Source organism: Apis cerana, linkage group LG3, assembly GCF_029169275.1.
Source record: "Apis cerana isolate GH-2021 linkage group LG3, AcerK_1.0, whole genome shotgun sequence".
Taxonomy (NCBI): Eukaryota; Metazoa; Arthropoda; class Insecta; order Hymenoptera; family Apidae; genus Apis; species Apis cerana.
This window is the reverse complement of record NC_083854.1, coordinates 1,638,356-1,650,410: the sequence shown is the minus strand read 5'-3', so window position 1 is coordinate 1,650,410 and position 12,055 is coordinate 1,638,356. Positions and strand designations below refer to the sequence as shown.

The 12,055-nt window shown below is 33.1% G+C and overlaps 29 non-coding genes and 3 pseudogenes across 29 annotated transcripts; all 32 read right to left on the bottom strand.

Annotated features, from left to right (window-relative positions):
* Positions 1-143: 143 nt before the first annotated feature.
* LOC114577286 (5S ribosomal RNA) lies at positions 144-262 on the bottom strand. The gene has a single exon (XR_009829369.1). It is a non-coding gene; the product is annotated as a 5S ribosomal RNA (ribosomal RNA).
* A 253-nt stretch (positions 263-515) lies between these two features.
* LOC133665905 (5S ribosomal RNA) lies at positions 516-634 on the bottom strand. Its single transcript, XR_009829368.1, has one exon. It is a non-coding gene; the product is annotated as a 5S ribosomal RNA (ribosomal RNA).
* Positions 635-880: 246 nt separating this feature from the next.
* Positions 881-999, bottom strand: LOC133665904 (5S ribosomal RNA). Its single transcript, XR_009829367.1, has one exon. It is a non-coding gene; the product is annotated as a 5S ribosomal RNA (ribosomal RNA).
* Positions 1,000-1,247: 248 nt separating this feature from the next.
* On the bottom strand, positions 1,248-1,366 carry LOC114577290 (5S ribosomal RNA). Its single transcript, XR_003697270.1, has one exon. It is a non-coding gene; the product is annotated as a 5S ribosomal RNA (ribosomal RNA).
* A 247-nt stretch (positions 1,367-1,613) lies between these two features.
* On the bottom strand, positions 1,614-1,732 carry LOC133665919 (5S ribosomal RNA). Its single transcript, XR_009829383.1, has one exon. It is a non-coding gene; the product is annotated as a 5S ribosomal RNA (ribosomal RNA).
* Positions 1,733-1,980: 248 nt separating this feature from the next.
* LOC133665903 (5S ribosomal RNA) lies at positions 1,981-2,099 on the bottom strand. Its single transcript, XR_009829366.1, has one exon. It is a non-coding gene; the product is annotated as a 5S ribosomal RNA (ribosomal RNA).
* A 251-nt stretch (positions 2,100-2,350) lies between these two features.
* On the bottom strand, positions 2,351-2,469 carry LOC133665902 (5S ribosomal RNA). Its single transcript, XR_009829365.1, has one exon. It is a non-coding gene; the product is annotated as a 5S ribosomal RNA (ribosomal RNA).
* A 251-nt stretch (positions 2,470-2,720) lies between these two features.
* Positions 2,721-2,839, bottom strand: LOC133665884 (5S ribosomal RNA; annotated as a pseudogene).
* Positions 2,840-3,083: 244 nt separating this feature from the next.
* Positions 3,084-3,202, bottom strand: LOC133665901 (5S ribosomal RNA). Its single transcript, XR_009829364.1, has one exon. It is a non-coding gene; the product is annotated as a 5S ribosomal RNA (ribosomal RNA).
* A 246-nt stretch (positions 3,203-3,448) lies between these two features.
* Positions 3,449-3,567, bottom strand: LOC133665900 (5S ribosomal RNA). Its single transcript, XR_009829363.1, has one exon. It is a non-coding gene; the product is annotated as a 5S ribosomal RNA (ribosomal RNA).
* A 245-nt stretch (positions 3,568-3,812) lies between these two features.
* On the bottom strand, positions 3,813-3,931 carry LOC133665899 (5S ribosomal RNA). The gene has a single exon (XR_009829362.1). It is a non-coding gene; the product is annotated as a 5S ribosomal RNA (ribosomal RNA).
* A 250-nt stretch (positions 3,932-4,181) lies between these two features.
* On the bottom strand, positions 4,182-4,300 carry LOC133665898 (5S ribosomal RNA). Its single transcript, XR_009829361.1, has one exon. It is a non-coding gene; the product is annotated as a 5S ribosomal RNA (ribosomal RNA).
* A 244-nt stretch (positions 4,301-4,544) lies between these two features.
* On the bottom strand, positions 4,545-4,663 carry LOC133665897 (5S ribosomal RNA). Its single transcript, XR_009829360.1, has one exon. It is a non-coding gene; the product is annotated as a 5S ribosomal RNA (ribosomal RNA).
* Positions 4,664-4,911: 248 nt separating this feature from the next.
* On the bottom strand, positions 4,912-5,030 carry LOC133665894 (5S ribosomal RNA). Its single transcript, XR_009829357.1, has one exon. It is a non-coding gene; the product is annotated as a 5S ribosomal RNA (ribosomal RNA).
* Positions 5,031-5,280: 250 nt separating this feature from the next.
* On the bottom strand, positions 5,281-5,399 carry LOC133665896 (5S ribosomal RNA). The gene has a single exon (XR_009829359.1). It is a non-coding gene; the product is annotated as a 5S ribosomal RNA (ribosomal RNA).
* Positions 5,400-5,647: 248 nt separating this feature from the next.
* Positions 5,648-5,766, bottom strand: LOC133665895 (5S ribosomal RNA). Its single transcript, XR_009829358.1, has one exon. It is a non-coding gene; the product is annotated as a 5S ribosomal RNA (ribosomal RNA).
* A 248-nt stretch (positions 5,767-6,014) lies between these two features.
* LOC133665918 (5S ribosomal RNA) lies at positions 6,015-6,133 on the bottom strand. Its single transcript, XR_009829382.1, has one exon. It is a non-coding gene; the product is annotated as a 5S ribosomal RNA (ribosomal RNA).
* Positions 6,134-6,386: 253 nt separating this feature from the next.
* LOC133665883 (5S ribosomal RNA) lies at positions 6,387-6,504 on the bottom strand (annotated as a pseudogene).
* Positions 6,505-6,750: 246 nt separating this feature from the next.
* Positions 6,751-6,869, bottom strand: LOC133665893 (5S ribosomal RNA). The gene has a single exon (XR_009829356.1). It is a non-coding gene; the product is annotated as a 5S ribosomal RNA (ribosomal RNA).
* Positions 6,870-7,122: 253 nt separating this feature from the next.
* Positions 7,123-7,241, bottom strand: LOC133665892 (5S ribosomal RNA). The gene has a single exon (XR_009829355.1). It is a non-coding gene; the product is annotated as a 5S ribosomal RNA (ribosomal RNA).
* Positions 7,242-7,489: 248 nt separating this feature from the next.
* Positions 7,490-7,608, bottom strand: LOC133665891 (5S ribosomal RNA). Its single transcript, XR_009829354.1, has one exon. It is a non-coding gene; the product is annotated as a 5S ribosomal RNA (ribosomal RNA).
* Positions 7,609-7,857: 249 nt separating this feature from the next.
* On the bottom strand, positions 7,858-7,976 carry LOC133665890 (5S ribosomal RNA). Its single transcript, XR_009829353.1, has one exon. It is a non-coding gene; the product is annotated as a 5S ribosomal RNA (ribosomal RNA).
* Positions 7,977-8,223: 247 nt separating this feature from the next.
* LOC133665889 (5S ribosomal RNA) lies at positions 8,224-8,342 on the bottom strand. Its single transcript, XR_009829352.1, has one exon. It is a non-coding gene; the product is annotated as a 5S ribosomal RNA (ribosomal RNA).
* Positions 8,343-8,590: 248 nt separating this feature from the next.
* On the bottom strand, positions 8,591-8,709 carry LOC133665882 (5S ribosomal RNA). Its single transcript, XR_009829347.1, has one exon. It is a non-coding gene; the product is annotated as a 5S ribosomal RNA (ribosomal RNA).
* Positions 8,710-8,962: 253 nt separating this feature from the next.
* On the bottom strand, positions 8,963-9,081 carry LOC133665888 (5S ribosomal RNA). Its single transcript, XR_009829351.1, has one exon. It is a non-coding gene; the product is annotated as a 5S ribosomal RNA (ribosomal RNA).
* A 248-nt stretch (positions 9,082-9,329) lies between these two features.
* On the bottom strand, positions 9,330-9,448 carry LOC133665887 (5S ribosomal RNA). Its single transcript, XR_009829350.1, has one exon. It is a non-coding gene; the product is annotated as a 5S ribosomal RNA (ribosomal RNA).
* Positions 9,449-9,694: 246 nt separating this feature from the next.
* Positions 9,695-9,813, bottom strand: LOC114577291 (5S ribosomal RNA). The gene has a single exon (XR_003697271.1). It is a non-coding gene; the product is annotated as a 5S ribosomal RNA (ribosomal RNA).
* A 253-nt stretch (positions 9,814-10,066) lies between these two features.
* Positions 10,067-10,184, bottom strand: LOC133665925 (5S ribosomal RNA; annotated as a pseudogene).
* A 248-nt stretch (positions 10,185-10,432) lies between these two features.
* Positions 10,433-10,551, bottom strand: LOC114577289 (5S ribosomal RNA). Its single transcript, XR_003697269.1, has one exon. It is a non-coding gene; the product is annotated as a 5S ribosomal RNA (ribosomal RNA).
* A 251-nt stretch (positions 10,552-10,802) lies between these two features.
* LOC133665885 (5S ribosomal RNA) lies at positions 10,803-10,921 on the bottom strand. Its single transcript, XR_009829348.1, has one exon. It is a non-coding gene; the product is annotated as a 5S ribosomal RNA (ribosomal RNA).
* A 248-nt stretch (positions 10,922-11,169) lies between these two features.
* Positions 11,170-11,288, bottom strand: LOC114577282 (5S ribosomal RNA). Its single transcript, XR_003697264.1, has one exon. It is a non-coding gene; the product is annotated as a 5S ribosomal RNA (ribosomal RNA).
* A 253-nt stretch (positions 11,289-11,541) lies between these two features.
* LOC114577285 (5S ribosomal RNA) lies at positions 11,542-11,660 on the bottom strand. Its single transcript, XR_003697267.2, has one exon. It is a non-coding gene; the product is annotated as a 5S ribosomal RNA (ribosomal RNA).
* Between the last annotated feature and the right edge of the window lie 395 nt (positions 11,661-12,055).

Here is a 12,055-nt window from a genome sequence, read left to right as displayed (position 1 = left end):
ACCAATTCAAATAATATTGCATTGTTCGATATATCTTTTTAACAAAATTTATAAAATTTCATGAAAAAATCACAGTTTACGAGACGGCATATAAAAAGAAAGAAATTGATAAATATCGATAAGATACACGGAAAGAAAAAAGAAACCAACAACACACGGTGTTCCCAAGCGGTCACCCATCCAAGTACTAACCGTGCCCGACGTAGCTTGACTTTGGTGATCGAACGAGAACCAGTAGTTCCTACGTGGTATGGTCGTTGGCGTTTAATTTATTTATCTCTCTCTTGAAATATTTCTTTCATTGTTAAGATATGAAAGACTAATATGATTCGAAAAGTAAAAATATTCACATACAATCAAACAATCGCACCAATTCAAATAATATTGCATTGTTCGATATATCTTTTTAACAAAATTTATAAAATTCCAAGAAAAAAAATCACAGTATACGAGACGACATATAAAAAGAAAGAAATTGATACATATCGATAAGATACACGGAAAGAAAAAAAAGGAACCAACAACACACGGTGTTCCCAAGCGGTCACCCATCCAAGTACTAACCGTGCCCGACGTAGCTTGACTTTGGTGATCGAACGAGAACCAGTAGTTCCTACGTGGTATGGTCGTTGGCGCTTAATTTATTTATCTCTCTCTTGAAATATTTCTTTCATTGTTAAGATATGGAAGACTAATATGAAAAGTAAAAATATTCACATACAATCAAACAATCGCACCAATTCAAATAATATTGCATTGTTCGATATATCTTTTTAACAAAATTTATAAAATTTCATGAAAAAAAATCACAGTTTACGAGACGGCATATAAAAAGAAAGAAATTGATAAATATCGATAAGATACACGGAAAGAAAAAAGAAACCAACAACACACGGTGTTCCCAAGCGGTCACCCATCCAAGTACTAACCGTGCCCGACGTAGCTTGACTTTGGTGATCGAACGAGAACCAGTAGTTCCTACGTGGTATGGTCGTTGGCGCTTAATTTATTTAACTCTCTCTTGAAATATTTCTTTCATTGTTAAGATATGAAAGACTAATGTGATTCGAAAAGTAAAAATATTCACATACAATCAAACAATCGCACCAATTCAAATAATATTGTTCGATATATCTTTTTAACAAAATTTATAAAATTCCAAGAAAAAAAATCACAGTATACGAGACGACATATAAAAAGAAAGAAATTGATAAATATCGATAAGATACACGGAAAGAAAAAAAAGAAACCAACAACACACGGTGTTCCCAAGCGGTCACCCATCCAAGTACTAACCGTGCCCGACGTAGCTTGACTTTGGTGATCGAACGAGAACCAGTAGTTCCTACGTGGTATGGTCGTTGGCGCTTAATTTATTTATCTCTCTCTTGAAATATTTCTTTCATTGTTAAGATATGAAAGACTAATGTGATTCGAAAAGTAAAAATATTCACATACAATCAAACAATCGCACCAATTCAAATAATATTGTTCGATATATCTTTTAACAAAATTTATAAAATTCCAAGAAAAAAAATCACAGTATACGAGACGACATATAAAAAGAAAGAAATTGATAAATATCGATAAGATACACGGAAAGAAAAAAAAGAAACCAACAACACACGGTGTTCCCAAGCGGTCACCCATCCAAGTACTAACCGTGCCCGACGTAGCTTGACTTTGGTGATCGAACGAGAACCAGTAGTTCCTACGTGGTATGGTCGTTGGAGCTTAATTTATTTATCTCTCTCTTGAAATATTTCTTTCATTGTTAAGATATGGAAGACTAATATGAAAAGTAAAAATATTCACATACAATCAAACAATCGCACCAATTCAAATAATATTGCATTGTTCGATATATATTTTTAACAAAATTTATAAAATTTCATGAAAAAAAATCACAGTTTACGAGACGGCATATAAAAAGAAAGAAATTGATAAATATCGATAAGATACACGGAAAGAGAAAAAAGAAACCAACAACACACGGTGTTCCCAAGCGGTCACCCATCCAAGTACTAACCGTGCCCGACGTAGCTTGACTTTGGTGATCGAACGAGAACCAGTAGTTCCTACGTGGTATGGTCGTTGGCGCTTAATTTATTTATCTCTCTCTTGAAATGTTTCTTTCATTGTTAAGATATGAAAGACTAATATGATTCGAAAAGTAAAAATATTCACATACAATCAAACAATCGCACCAATTCAAATAATATTGCATTGTTCGATATATCTTTTTAACAAAATTTATAAAATTTCATGAAAAAAAATCACAGTTTACGAGACGGCATATAAAAAGAAAGAAATTGATAAATATCGATAAGATACACGGAAAGAAAAAAGAAACCAACAACACACGGTGTTCCCAAGCGGTCACCCATCCAAGTACTAACCGTGCCCGACGTAGCTTGACTTTGGTGATCGAACGAGAACCAGTAGTTCCTACGTGGTATGGTCGTTGGCGCTTAATTTATTTATCTCTCTCTTGAAATATTTCTTTCATTGTTAAGATATGAAAGACTAATATGATTCGAAAAGTAAAAATATTCACATACAATCAAACAATCGCACCAATTCAAATAATATTGCATTGTTCGATATATCTTTTTAACAAAATTTATAAAATTTCATGAAAAAAAATCACAGTTTACGAGACGGCATATAAAAAGAAAGAAATTGATAAATATCGATAAGATACACGGAAAGAAAAAAGAAACCAACAACACACGGTGTTCCCAAGCGGTCACCCATCCAAGTACTAACCGTGCCCGACGTAGCTTGACTTTGGTGATGGAACGAGAACCAGTAGTTCCTACGTGGTATGGTCGTTGGCGCTTAATTTATTTAACTCTCTCTTGAAATATTTCTTTCATTGTTAAGATATGAAACACTAATATGATTCGAAAAGTAAAAATATTCACATACAATCAAACAATCGCACCAATTCAAATAATATTGTTCGATATATCTTTTAACAAAATTTATAAAATTCCAAGAAAAAAATCACAGTTTACGAGACGGCATATGAAAAGAAAGAAATTGATAAATATCGATAAGATACACGGAAAGAAAAAAGAAACCAACAACACACGGTGTTCCCAAGCGGTCACCCATCCAAGTACTAACCGTGCCCGACGTAGCTTGACTTTGGTGATCGAACGAGAACCAGTAGTTCCTACGTGGTATGGTCGTTGGCGCTTAATTTATTTAACTCTCTCTTGAAATATTTCTTTCATTGTTAAGATATGAAAGACTAATGTGATTCGAAAAGTAAAAATATTCACATACAATCAAACAATCGCACCAATTCAAATAATATTGTTCGATATATCTTTTTAACAAAATTTATAAAATTCCAAGAAAAAAAATCACAGTTTACGAGACGGCATATAAAAAGAAAGAAATTGATAAATATCGATAAGATACACGGAAAGAAAAAAGAAACCAACAACACACGGTGTTCCCAAGCGGTCACCCATCCAAGTACTAACCGTGCCCGACGTAGCTTGACTTTGGTGATCGAACGAGAACCAGTAGTTCCTACGTGGTATGGTCGTTGGCGCTTAATTTATTTATCTCTCTCTTGAAATATTTCTTTCATTGTTAAGATATGGAAGACTAATATGAAAAGTAAAAATATTCACATACAATCAAACAATCGCACCAATTCAAATAATATTGCATTGTTCGATATATATTTTTAACAAAATTTATAAAATTTCATGAAAAAAATCACAGTTTACGAGACGGCATATAAAAAGAAAGAAATTGATAAATATCGATAAGATACACGGAAAGAAAAAAGAAACCAACAACACACGGTGTTCCCAAGCGGTCACCCATCCAAGTACTAACCGTGCCCGACGTAGCTTGACTTTGGTGATCGAACGAGAACCAGTAGTTCCTACGTGGTATGGTCGTTGGCGATTAATTTATTTATCTCTCTCTTGAAATATTTCTTTCATTGTTAAGATATGAAAGACTAATATGATTCGAAAAGTAAAAATATTCACATACAATCAAACAATCGCACCAATTCAAATAATATTGCATTGTTCGATATATCTTTTTAACAAAATTTATAAAATTCCAAGAAAAAAATCACAGTTTACGAGACGGCATATAAAAAGAAAGAAATTGATAAATATCGATAAGATACACGGAAAGAAAAAAGAAACCAACAACACACGGTGTTCCCAAGCGGTCACCCATCCAAGTACTAACCGTGCCCGACGTAGCTTGACTTTGGTGATCGAACGAGAACCAGTAGTTCCTACGTGGTATGGTCGTTGGCGCTTAATTTATTTAACTCTCTCTTGAAATATTTCTTTCATTGTTAAGATATGAAAGACTAATGTGATTCGAAAAGTAAAAATATTCACATACAATCAAACAATCGCACCAATTCAAATAATATTGTTCGATATATCTTTTAACAAAATTTATAAAATTCCAAGAAAAAAATCACAGTTTACGAGACGGCATATGAAAAGAAAGAAATTGATAAATATCGATAAGATACACGGAAAGAAAAAAGAAACCAACAACACACGGTGTTCCCAAGCGGTCACCCATCCAAGTACTAACCGTGCCCGACGTAGCTTGACTTTGGTGATCGAACGAGAACCAGTAGTTCCTACGTGGTATGGTCGTTGGCGCTTAATTTATTTAACTCTCTCTTGAAATATTTCTTTCATTGTTAAGATATGAAAGACTAATGTGATTCGAAAAGTAAAAATATTCACATACAATCAAACAATCGCACCAATTCAAATAATATTGTTCGATATATCTTTTTAACAAAATTTATAAAATTCCAAGAAAAAAAATCACAGTATACGAGACGACATATAAAAAGAAAGAAATTGATAAATATCGATAAGATACACGGAAAGAAAAAAAAGAAACCAACAACACACGGTGTTCCCAAGCGGTCACCCATCCAAGTACTAACCGTGCCCGACGTAGCTTGACTTTGGTGATCGAACGAGAACCAGTAGTTCCTACGTGGTATGGTTGTTGGTGCTTAATTTATTTAACTCTCTCTTGAAATATTTCTTTCATTGTTAAGATATGAAAGACTAATGTGATTCGAAAAGTAAAAATATTCACATACAATCAAACAATCGCACCAATTCAAATAATATTGCATTGTTCGATATATCTTTTTAACAAAATTTATAAAATTCCAAGAAAAAAATCACAGTTTACGAGACGGCATATAAAAAGAAAGAAATTGATAAATATCGATAAGATACACGGAAAGAAAAAAGAAACCAACAACACACGGTGTTCCCAAGCGGTCACCCATCCAAGTACTAACCGTGCCCGACGTAGCTTGACTTTGGTGATCGAACGAGAACCAGTAGTTCCTACGTGGTATGGTCGTTGGCGCTTAATTTATTTAACTCTCTCTTGAAATATTTCTTTCATTGTTAAGATATGAAAGACTAATGTGATTCGAAAAGTAAAAATATTCACATACAATCAAACAATCGCACCAATTCAAATAATATTGTTCGATATATCTTTTTAACAAAATTTATAAAATTCCAAGAAAAAAAATCACAGTATACGAGACGACATATAAAAAGAAAGAAATTGATAAATATCGATAAGATACACGGAAAGAAAAAAAAGAAACCAACAACACACGGTGTTCCCAAGCGGTCACCCATCCAAGTACTAACCGTGCCCGACGTAGCTTGACTTTGGTGATCGAACGAGAACCAGTAGTTCCTACGTGGTATGGTCGTTGGCGCTTAATTTATTTAACTCTCTCTTGAAATATTTCTTTCATTGTTAAGATATGAAAGACTAATGTGATTCGAAAAGTAAAAATATTCACATACAATCAAACAATCGCACCAATTCAAATAATATTGTTCGATATATCTTTTTAACAAAATTTATAAAATTTCATGAAAAAAAATCACAGTTTACGAGACGGCATATAAAAAGAAAGAAATTGATAAATATCGATAAGATACACGGAAAGAAAAAAAAGAAACCAACAACACACGGTGTTCCCAAGCGGTCACCCATCCAAGTACTAACCGTGCCCGACGTAGCTTGACTTTGGTGATCGAACGAGAACCAGTAGTTCCTACGTGGTATGGTTGTTGGCGCTTAATTTATTTAACTCTCTCTTGAAATATTTCTTTCATTGTTAAGATATGAAAGACTAATGTGATTCGAAAAGTAAAAATATTCACATACAATCAAACAATCGCACCAATTCAAATAATATTGCATTGTTCGATATATCTTTTTAACAAAATTTATAAAATTTCATGAAAAAAAATCACAGTTTACGAGACGGCATATAAAAAGAAAGAAATTGATAAATATCGATAAGATACACGGAAAGAAAAAAAAGAAACCAACAACACACGGTGTTCCCAAGCGGCACCCATCCAAGTACTAACCGTGCCCGACGTAGCTTGACTTTGGTGATCGAACGAGAACCAGTAGTTCCTACGTGGTATGGTCGTTGGCGCTTAATTTATTTAACTCTCTCTTGAAATATTTCTTTCATTGTTAAGATATGAAAGACTAATGTGATTCGAAAAGTAAAAATATTCACATACAATCAAACAATCGCACCAATTCAAATAATATTGTTCGATATATCTTTTTAACAAAATTTATAAAATTTCATGAAAAAAAATCACAGTTTACGAGACGGCATATAAAAAGAAAGAAATTGATAAATATCGATAAGATACACGGAAAGAAAAAAGAAACCAACAACACACGGTGTTCCCAAGCGGTCACCCATCCAAGTACTAACCGTGCCCGACGTAGCTTGACTTTGGTGATCGAACGAGAACCAGTAGTTCCTACGTGGTATGGTCGTTGGCGTTTAATTTATTTATCTCTCTCTTGAAATATTTCTTTCATTGTTAAGATATGAAAGACTAATATGATTCGAAAAGTAAAAATATTCACATACAATCAAACAATCGCACCAATTCAAATAATATTGCATTGTTCGATATATCTTTTTAACAAAATTTATAAAATTCCAAGAAAAAAAATCACAGTATACGAGACGACATATAAAAAGAAAGAAATTGATACATATCGATAAGATACACGGAAAGAAAAAAAAGGAACCAACAACACACGGTGTTCCCAAGCGGTCACCCATCCAAGTACTAACCGTGCCCGACGTAGCTTGACTTTGGTGATCGAACGAGAACCAGTAGTTCCTACGTGGTATGGTCGTTGGCGCTTAATTTATTTATCTCTCTCTTGAAATATTTCTTTCATTGTTAAGATATGGAAGATTAATATGAAAAGTAAAAATATTCACATACAATCAAACAATCGCACCAATTCAAATAATATTGCATTGTTCGATATATATTTTTAACAAAATTTATAAAATTTCATGAAAAAAAATCACAGTTTACGAGACGGCATATAAAAAGAAAGAAATTGATAAATATCGATAAGATACACGGAAAGAAAAAAAAGAAACCAACAACACACGGTGTTCCCAAGCGGTCACCCATCCAAGTACTAACCGTGCCCGACGTAGCTTGACTTTGGTGATCGAACGAGAACCAGTAGTTCCTACGTGGTATGGTCGTTGGCGTTTAATTTATTTATCTCTCTCTTGAAATATTTCTTTCATTGTTAAGATATGAAAGACTAATATGATTCGAAAAGTAAAAATATTCACATACAATCAAACAATCGCACCAATTCAAATAATATTGCATTGTTCGATATATCTTTTTAACAAAATTTATAAAATTCCAAGAAAAAATCACAGTTTACGAGACGGCATATAAAAAGAAAGAAATTGATAAATATCGATAAGATACACGGAAAGAAAAAAGAAACCAACAACACACGGTGTTCCCAAGCGGTCACCCATCCAAGTACTAACCGTGCCCGACGTAGCTTGACTTTGGTGATCGAACGAGAACCAGTAGTTCCTACGTGGTATGGTCGTTGGCGCTTAATTTATTTAACTCTCTCTTGAAATATTTCTTTCATTGTTAAGATATGAAAGACTAATGTGATTCGAAAAGTAAAAATATTCACATACAATCAAACAATCGCACCAATTCAAATAATATTGTTCGATATATCATTTTAACAAAATTTATAAAATTCCAAGAAAAAAATCACAGTTTACGAGACGGCATATAAAAAGAAAGAAATTGATAAATATCGATAAGATACACGGAAAGAGAAAAAAGAAACCAACAACACACGGTGTTCCCAAGCGGTCACCCATCCAAGTACTAACCGTGCCCGACGTAGCTTGACTTTGGTGATCGAACGAGAACCAGTAGTTCCTACGTGGTATGGTCGTTGGCGCTTAATTTATTTAACTCTCTCTTGAAATATTTCTTTCATTGTTAAGATATGAAAGACTAATGTGATTCGAAAAGTAAAAATATTCACATACAATCAAACAATCGCACCAATTCAAATAATATTGTTCGATATATCTTTTTAACAAAATTTATAAAATTCCAAGAAAAAAAATCACAGTATACGAGACGACATATAAAAAGAAAGAAATTGATAAATATCGATAAGATACACGGAAAGAAAAAAAAGAAACCAACAACACACGGTGTTCCCAAGCGGTCACCCATCCAAGTACTAACCGTGCCCGACGTAGCTTGACTTTGGTGATCGAACGAGAACCAGTAGTTCCTACGTGGTATGGTTGTTGGTGCTTAATTTATTTAACTCTCTCTTGAAATATTTCTTTCATTGTTAAGATATGAAAGACTAATGTGATTCGAAAAGTAAAAATATTCACATACAATCAAACAATCGCACCAATTCAAATAATATTGCATTGTTCGATATATCTTTTTAACAAAATTTATAAAATTCCAAGAAAAAAAATCACAGTTTACGAGACGGCATATAAAAAGAAAGAAATTGATAAATATCGATAAGATACACGGAAAGAAAAAAAAGAAACCAACAACACACGGTGTTCCCAAGCGGTCACCCATCCAAGTACTAACCGTGCCCGACGTAGCTTGACTTTGGTGATCGAACGAGAACCAGTAGTTCCTACGTGGTATGGTCGTTGGCGCTTAATTTATTTAACTCTCTCTTGAAATATTTCTTTCATTGTTAAGATATGAAAGACTAATGTGATTCGAAAAGTAAAAATATTCACATACAATCAAACAATCGCACCAATTCAAATAATATTGTTCGATATATCTTTTTAACAAAATTTATAAAATTCCAAGAAAAAAAATCACAGTATACGAGACGACATATAAAAAGAAAGAAATTGATACATATCGATAAGATACACGGAAAGAAAAAAAAGAAACCAACAACACACGGTGTTCCCAAGCGGTCACCCATCCAAGTACTAACCGTGCCCGACGTAGCTTGACTTTGGTGATCGAACGAGAACCAGTAGTTCCTACGTGGTATGGTCGTTGGCGCTTAATTTATTTAACTCTCTCTTGAAATATTTCTTTCATTGTTAAGATATGAAAGACTAATGTGATTCGAAAAGTAAAAATATTCACATACAATCAAACAATCGCACCAATTCAAATAATATTGTTCGATATATCTTTTTAACAAAATTTATAAAATTTCATGAAAAAAAATCACAGTTTACGAGACGGCATATAAAAAGAAAGAAATTGATAAATATCGATAAGATACACGGAAAGAAAAAAGAAACCAACAACACACGGTGTTCCCAAGCGGTCACCCATCCAAGTACTAACCGTGCCCGACGTAGCTTGACTTTGGTGATCGAACGAGAACCAGTAGTTCCTACGTGGTATGGTCGTTGGCGCTTAATTTATTTAACTCTCTCTTGAAATATTTCTTTCATTGTTAAGATATGAAAGACTAATGTGATTCGAAAAGTAAAAATATTCACATACAATCAAACAATCGCACCAATTCAAATAATATTGCATTGTTCGATATATCTTTTTAACAAAATTTATAAAATTTCATGAAAAAAAATCACAGTTTACGAGACGGCATATAAAAAGAAAGAAATTGATAAATATCGATAAGATACACGGAAAGAAAAAAAAGAAACCAACAACACACGGTGTTCCCAAGCGGCACCCATCCAAGTACTAACCGTGCCCGACGTAGCTTGACTTTGGTGATCGAACGAGAACCAGTAGTTCCTACGTGGTATGGTCGTTGGCGCTTAATTTATTTAACTCTCTCTTGAAATATTTCTTTCATTGTTAAGATATGAAAGACTAATGTGATTCGAAAAGTAAAAATATTCACATACAATCAAACAATCGCACCAATTCAAATAATATTGTTCGATATATCTTTTTAACAAAATTTATAAAATTTCATGAAAAAAAATCACAGTTTACGAGACGGCATATAAAAAGAAAGAAATTGATAAATATCGATAAGATACACGGAAAGAAAAAAAAGAAACCAACAACACACGGTGTTCCCAAGCGGTCACCCATCCAAGTACTAACCGTGCCCGACGTAGCTTGACTTTGGTGATCGAACGAGAACCAGTAGTTCCTACGTGGTATGGTCGTTGGCGCTTAATTTATTTATCTCTCTCTTGAAATATTTCTTTCATTGTTAAGATATGAAAGACTAATATGATTCGAAAAGTAAAAATATTCACATACAATCAAACAATCGCACCAATTCAAATAATATTGCATTGTTCGATATATCTTTTTAACAAAATTTATAAAATTCCAAGAAAAAAAATCACAGTATACGAGACGACATATAAAAAGAAAGAAATTGATACATATCGATAAGATACACGGAAAGAAAAAAGGAACCAACAACACACGGTGTTCCCAAGCGGTCACCCATCCAAGTACTAACCGTGCCCGACGTAGCTTGACTTTGGTGATCGAACGAGAACCAGTAGTTCCTACGTGGTATGGTCGTTGGCGCTTAATTTATTTATCTCTCTCTTGAAATATTTCTTTCATTGTTAAGATATGGAAGACTAATATGAAAAGTAAAAATATTCACATACAATCAAACAATCGCACCAATTCAAATAATATTGCATTGTTCGATATATCTTTTTAACAAAATTTATAAAATTTCATGAAAAAAAATCACAGTTTACGAGACGGCATATAAAAAGAAAGAAATTGATAAATATCGATAAGATACACGGAAAGAAAAAAAAGAAACCAACAACACACGGTGTTCCCAAGCGGTCACCCATCCAAGTACTAACCGTGCCCGACGTAGCTTGACTTTGGTGATCGAACGAGAACCAGTAGTTCCTACGTGGTATGGTCGTTGGCGCTTAATTTATTTAACTCTCTCTTGAAATATTTCTTTCATTGTTAAGATATGAAAGACTAATATGATTCGAAAAGTAAAAATATTCACATACAATCAAACAATCGCACCAATTCAAATAATATTGCATTGTTCGATATATCTTTTTAACAAAATTTATAAAATTCCAAGAAAAAAAATCACAGTATACGAGACGACATATAAAAAGAAAGAAATTGATACATATCGATAAGATACACGGAAAGAAAAAAAAGAAACCAACAACACACGGTGTTCCCAAGCGGTCACCCATCCAAGTACTAACCGTGCCCGACGTAGCTTGACTTTGGTGATCGAACGAGAACCAGTAGTTCCTACGTGGTATGGTCGTTGGCATGAATTTGTGTTTTTTCATTATAGAAATAGTAGTGATTCAAAAAGTTATAATAGAAATATTTAAAAATAATTAATATTTAATTTATTTACGATTGATACACCTTTGTATGTTTTTTATAAAGCTTATAAAATTCAAATAATGCGTGGTAATCTGGTAGGACTTCGATTAATCTTAAATGGGATTAAAGAGGAATATGCAGTTCAGTTAAAAATCAATTTTGTAATCATGGAGGATTTATATAATAATTCAGAAATTCCTAGTATTTTATTTTTTATATAAATTTCTCTTCTGCTTTTCTTTATAATTGGTTTTTATATGTTGAATATTCCCAATTAATTCTAATGTATCAGTTATAGTATTTATATTGTTATAAAGTTTAATGGCTAACATTCT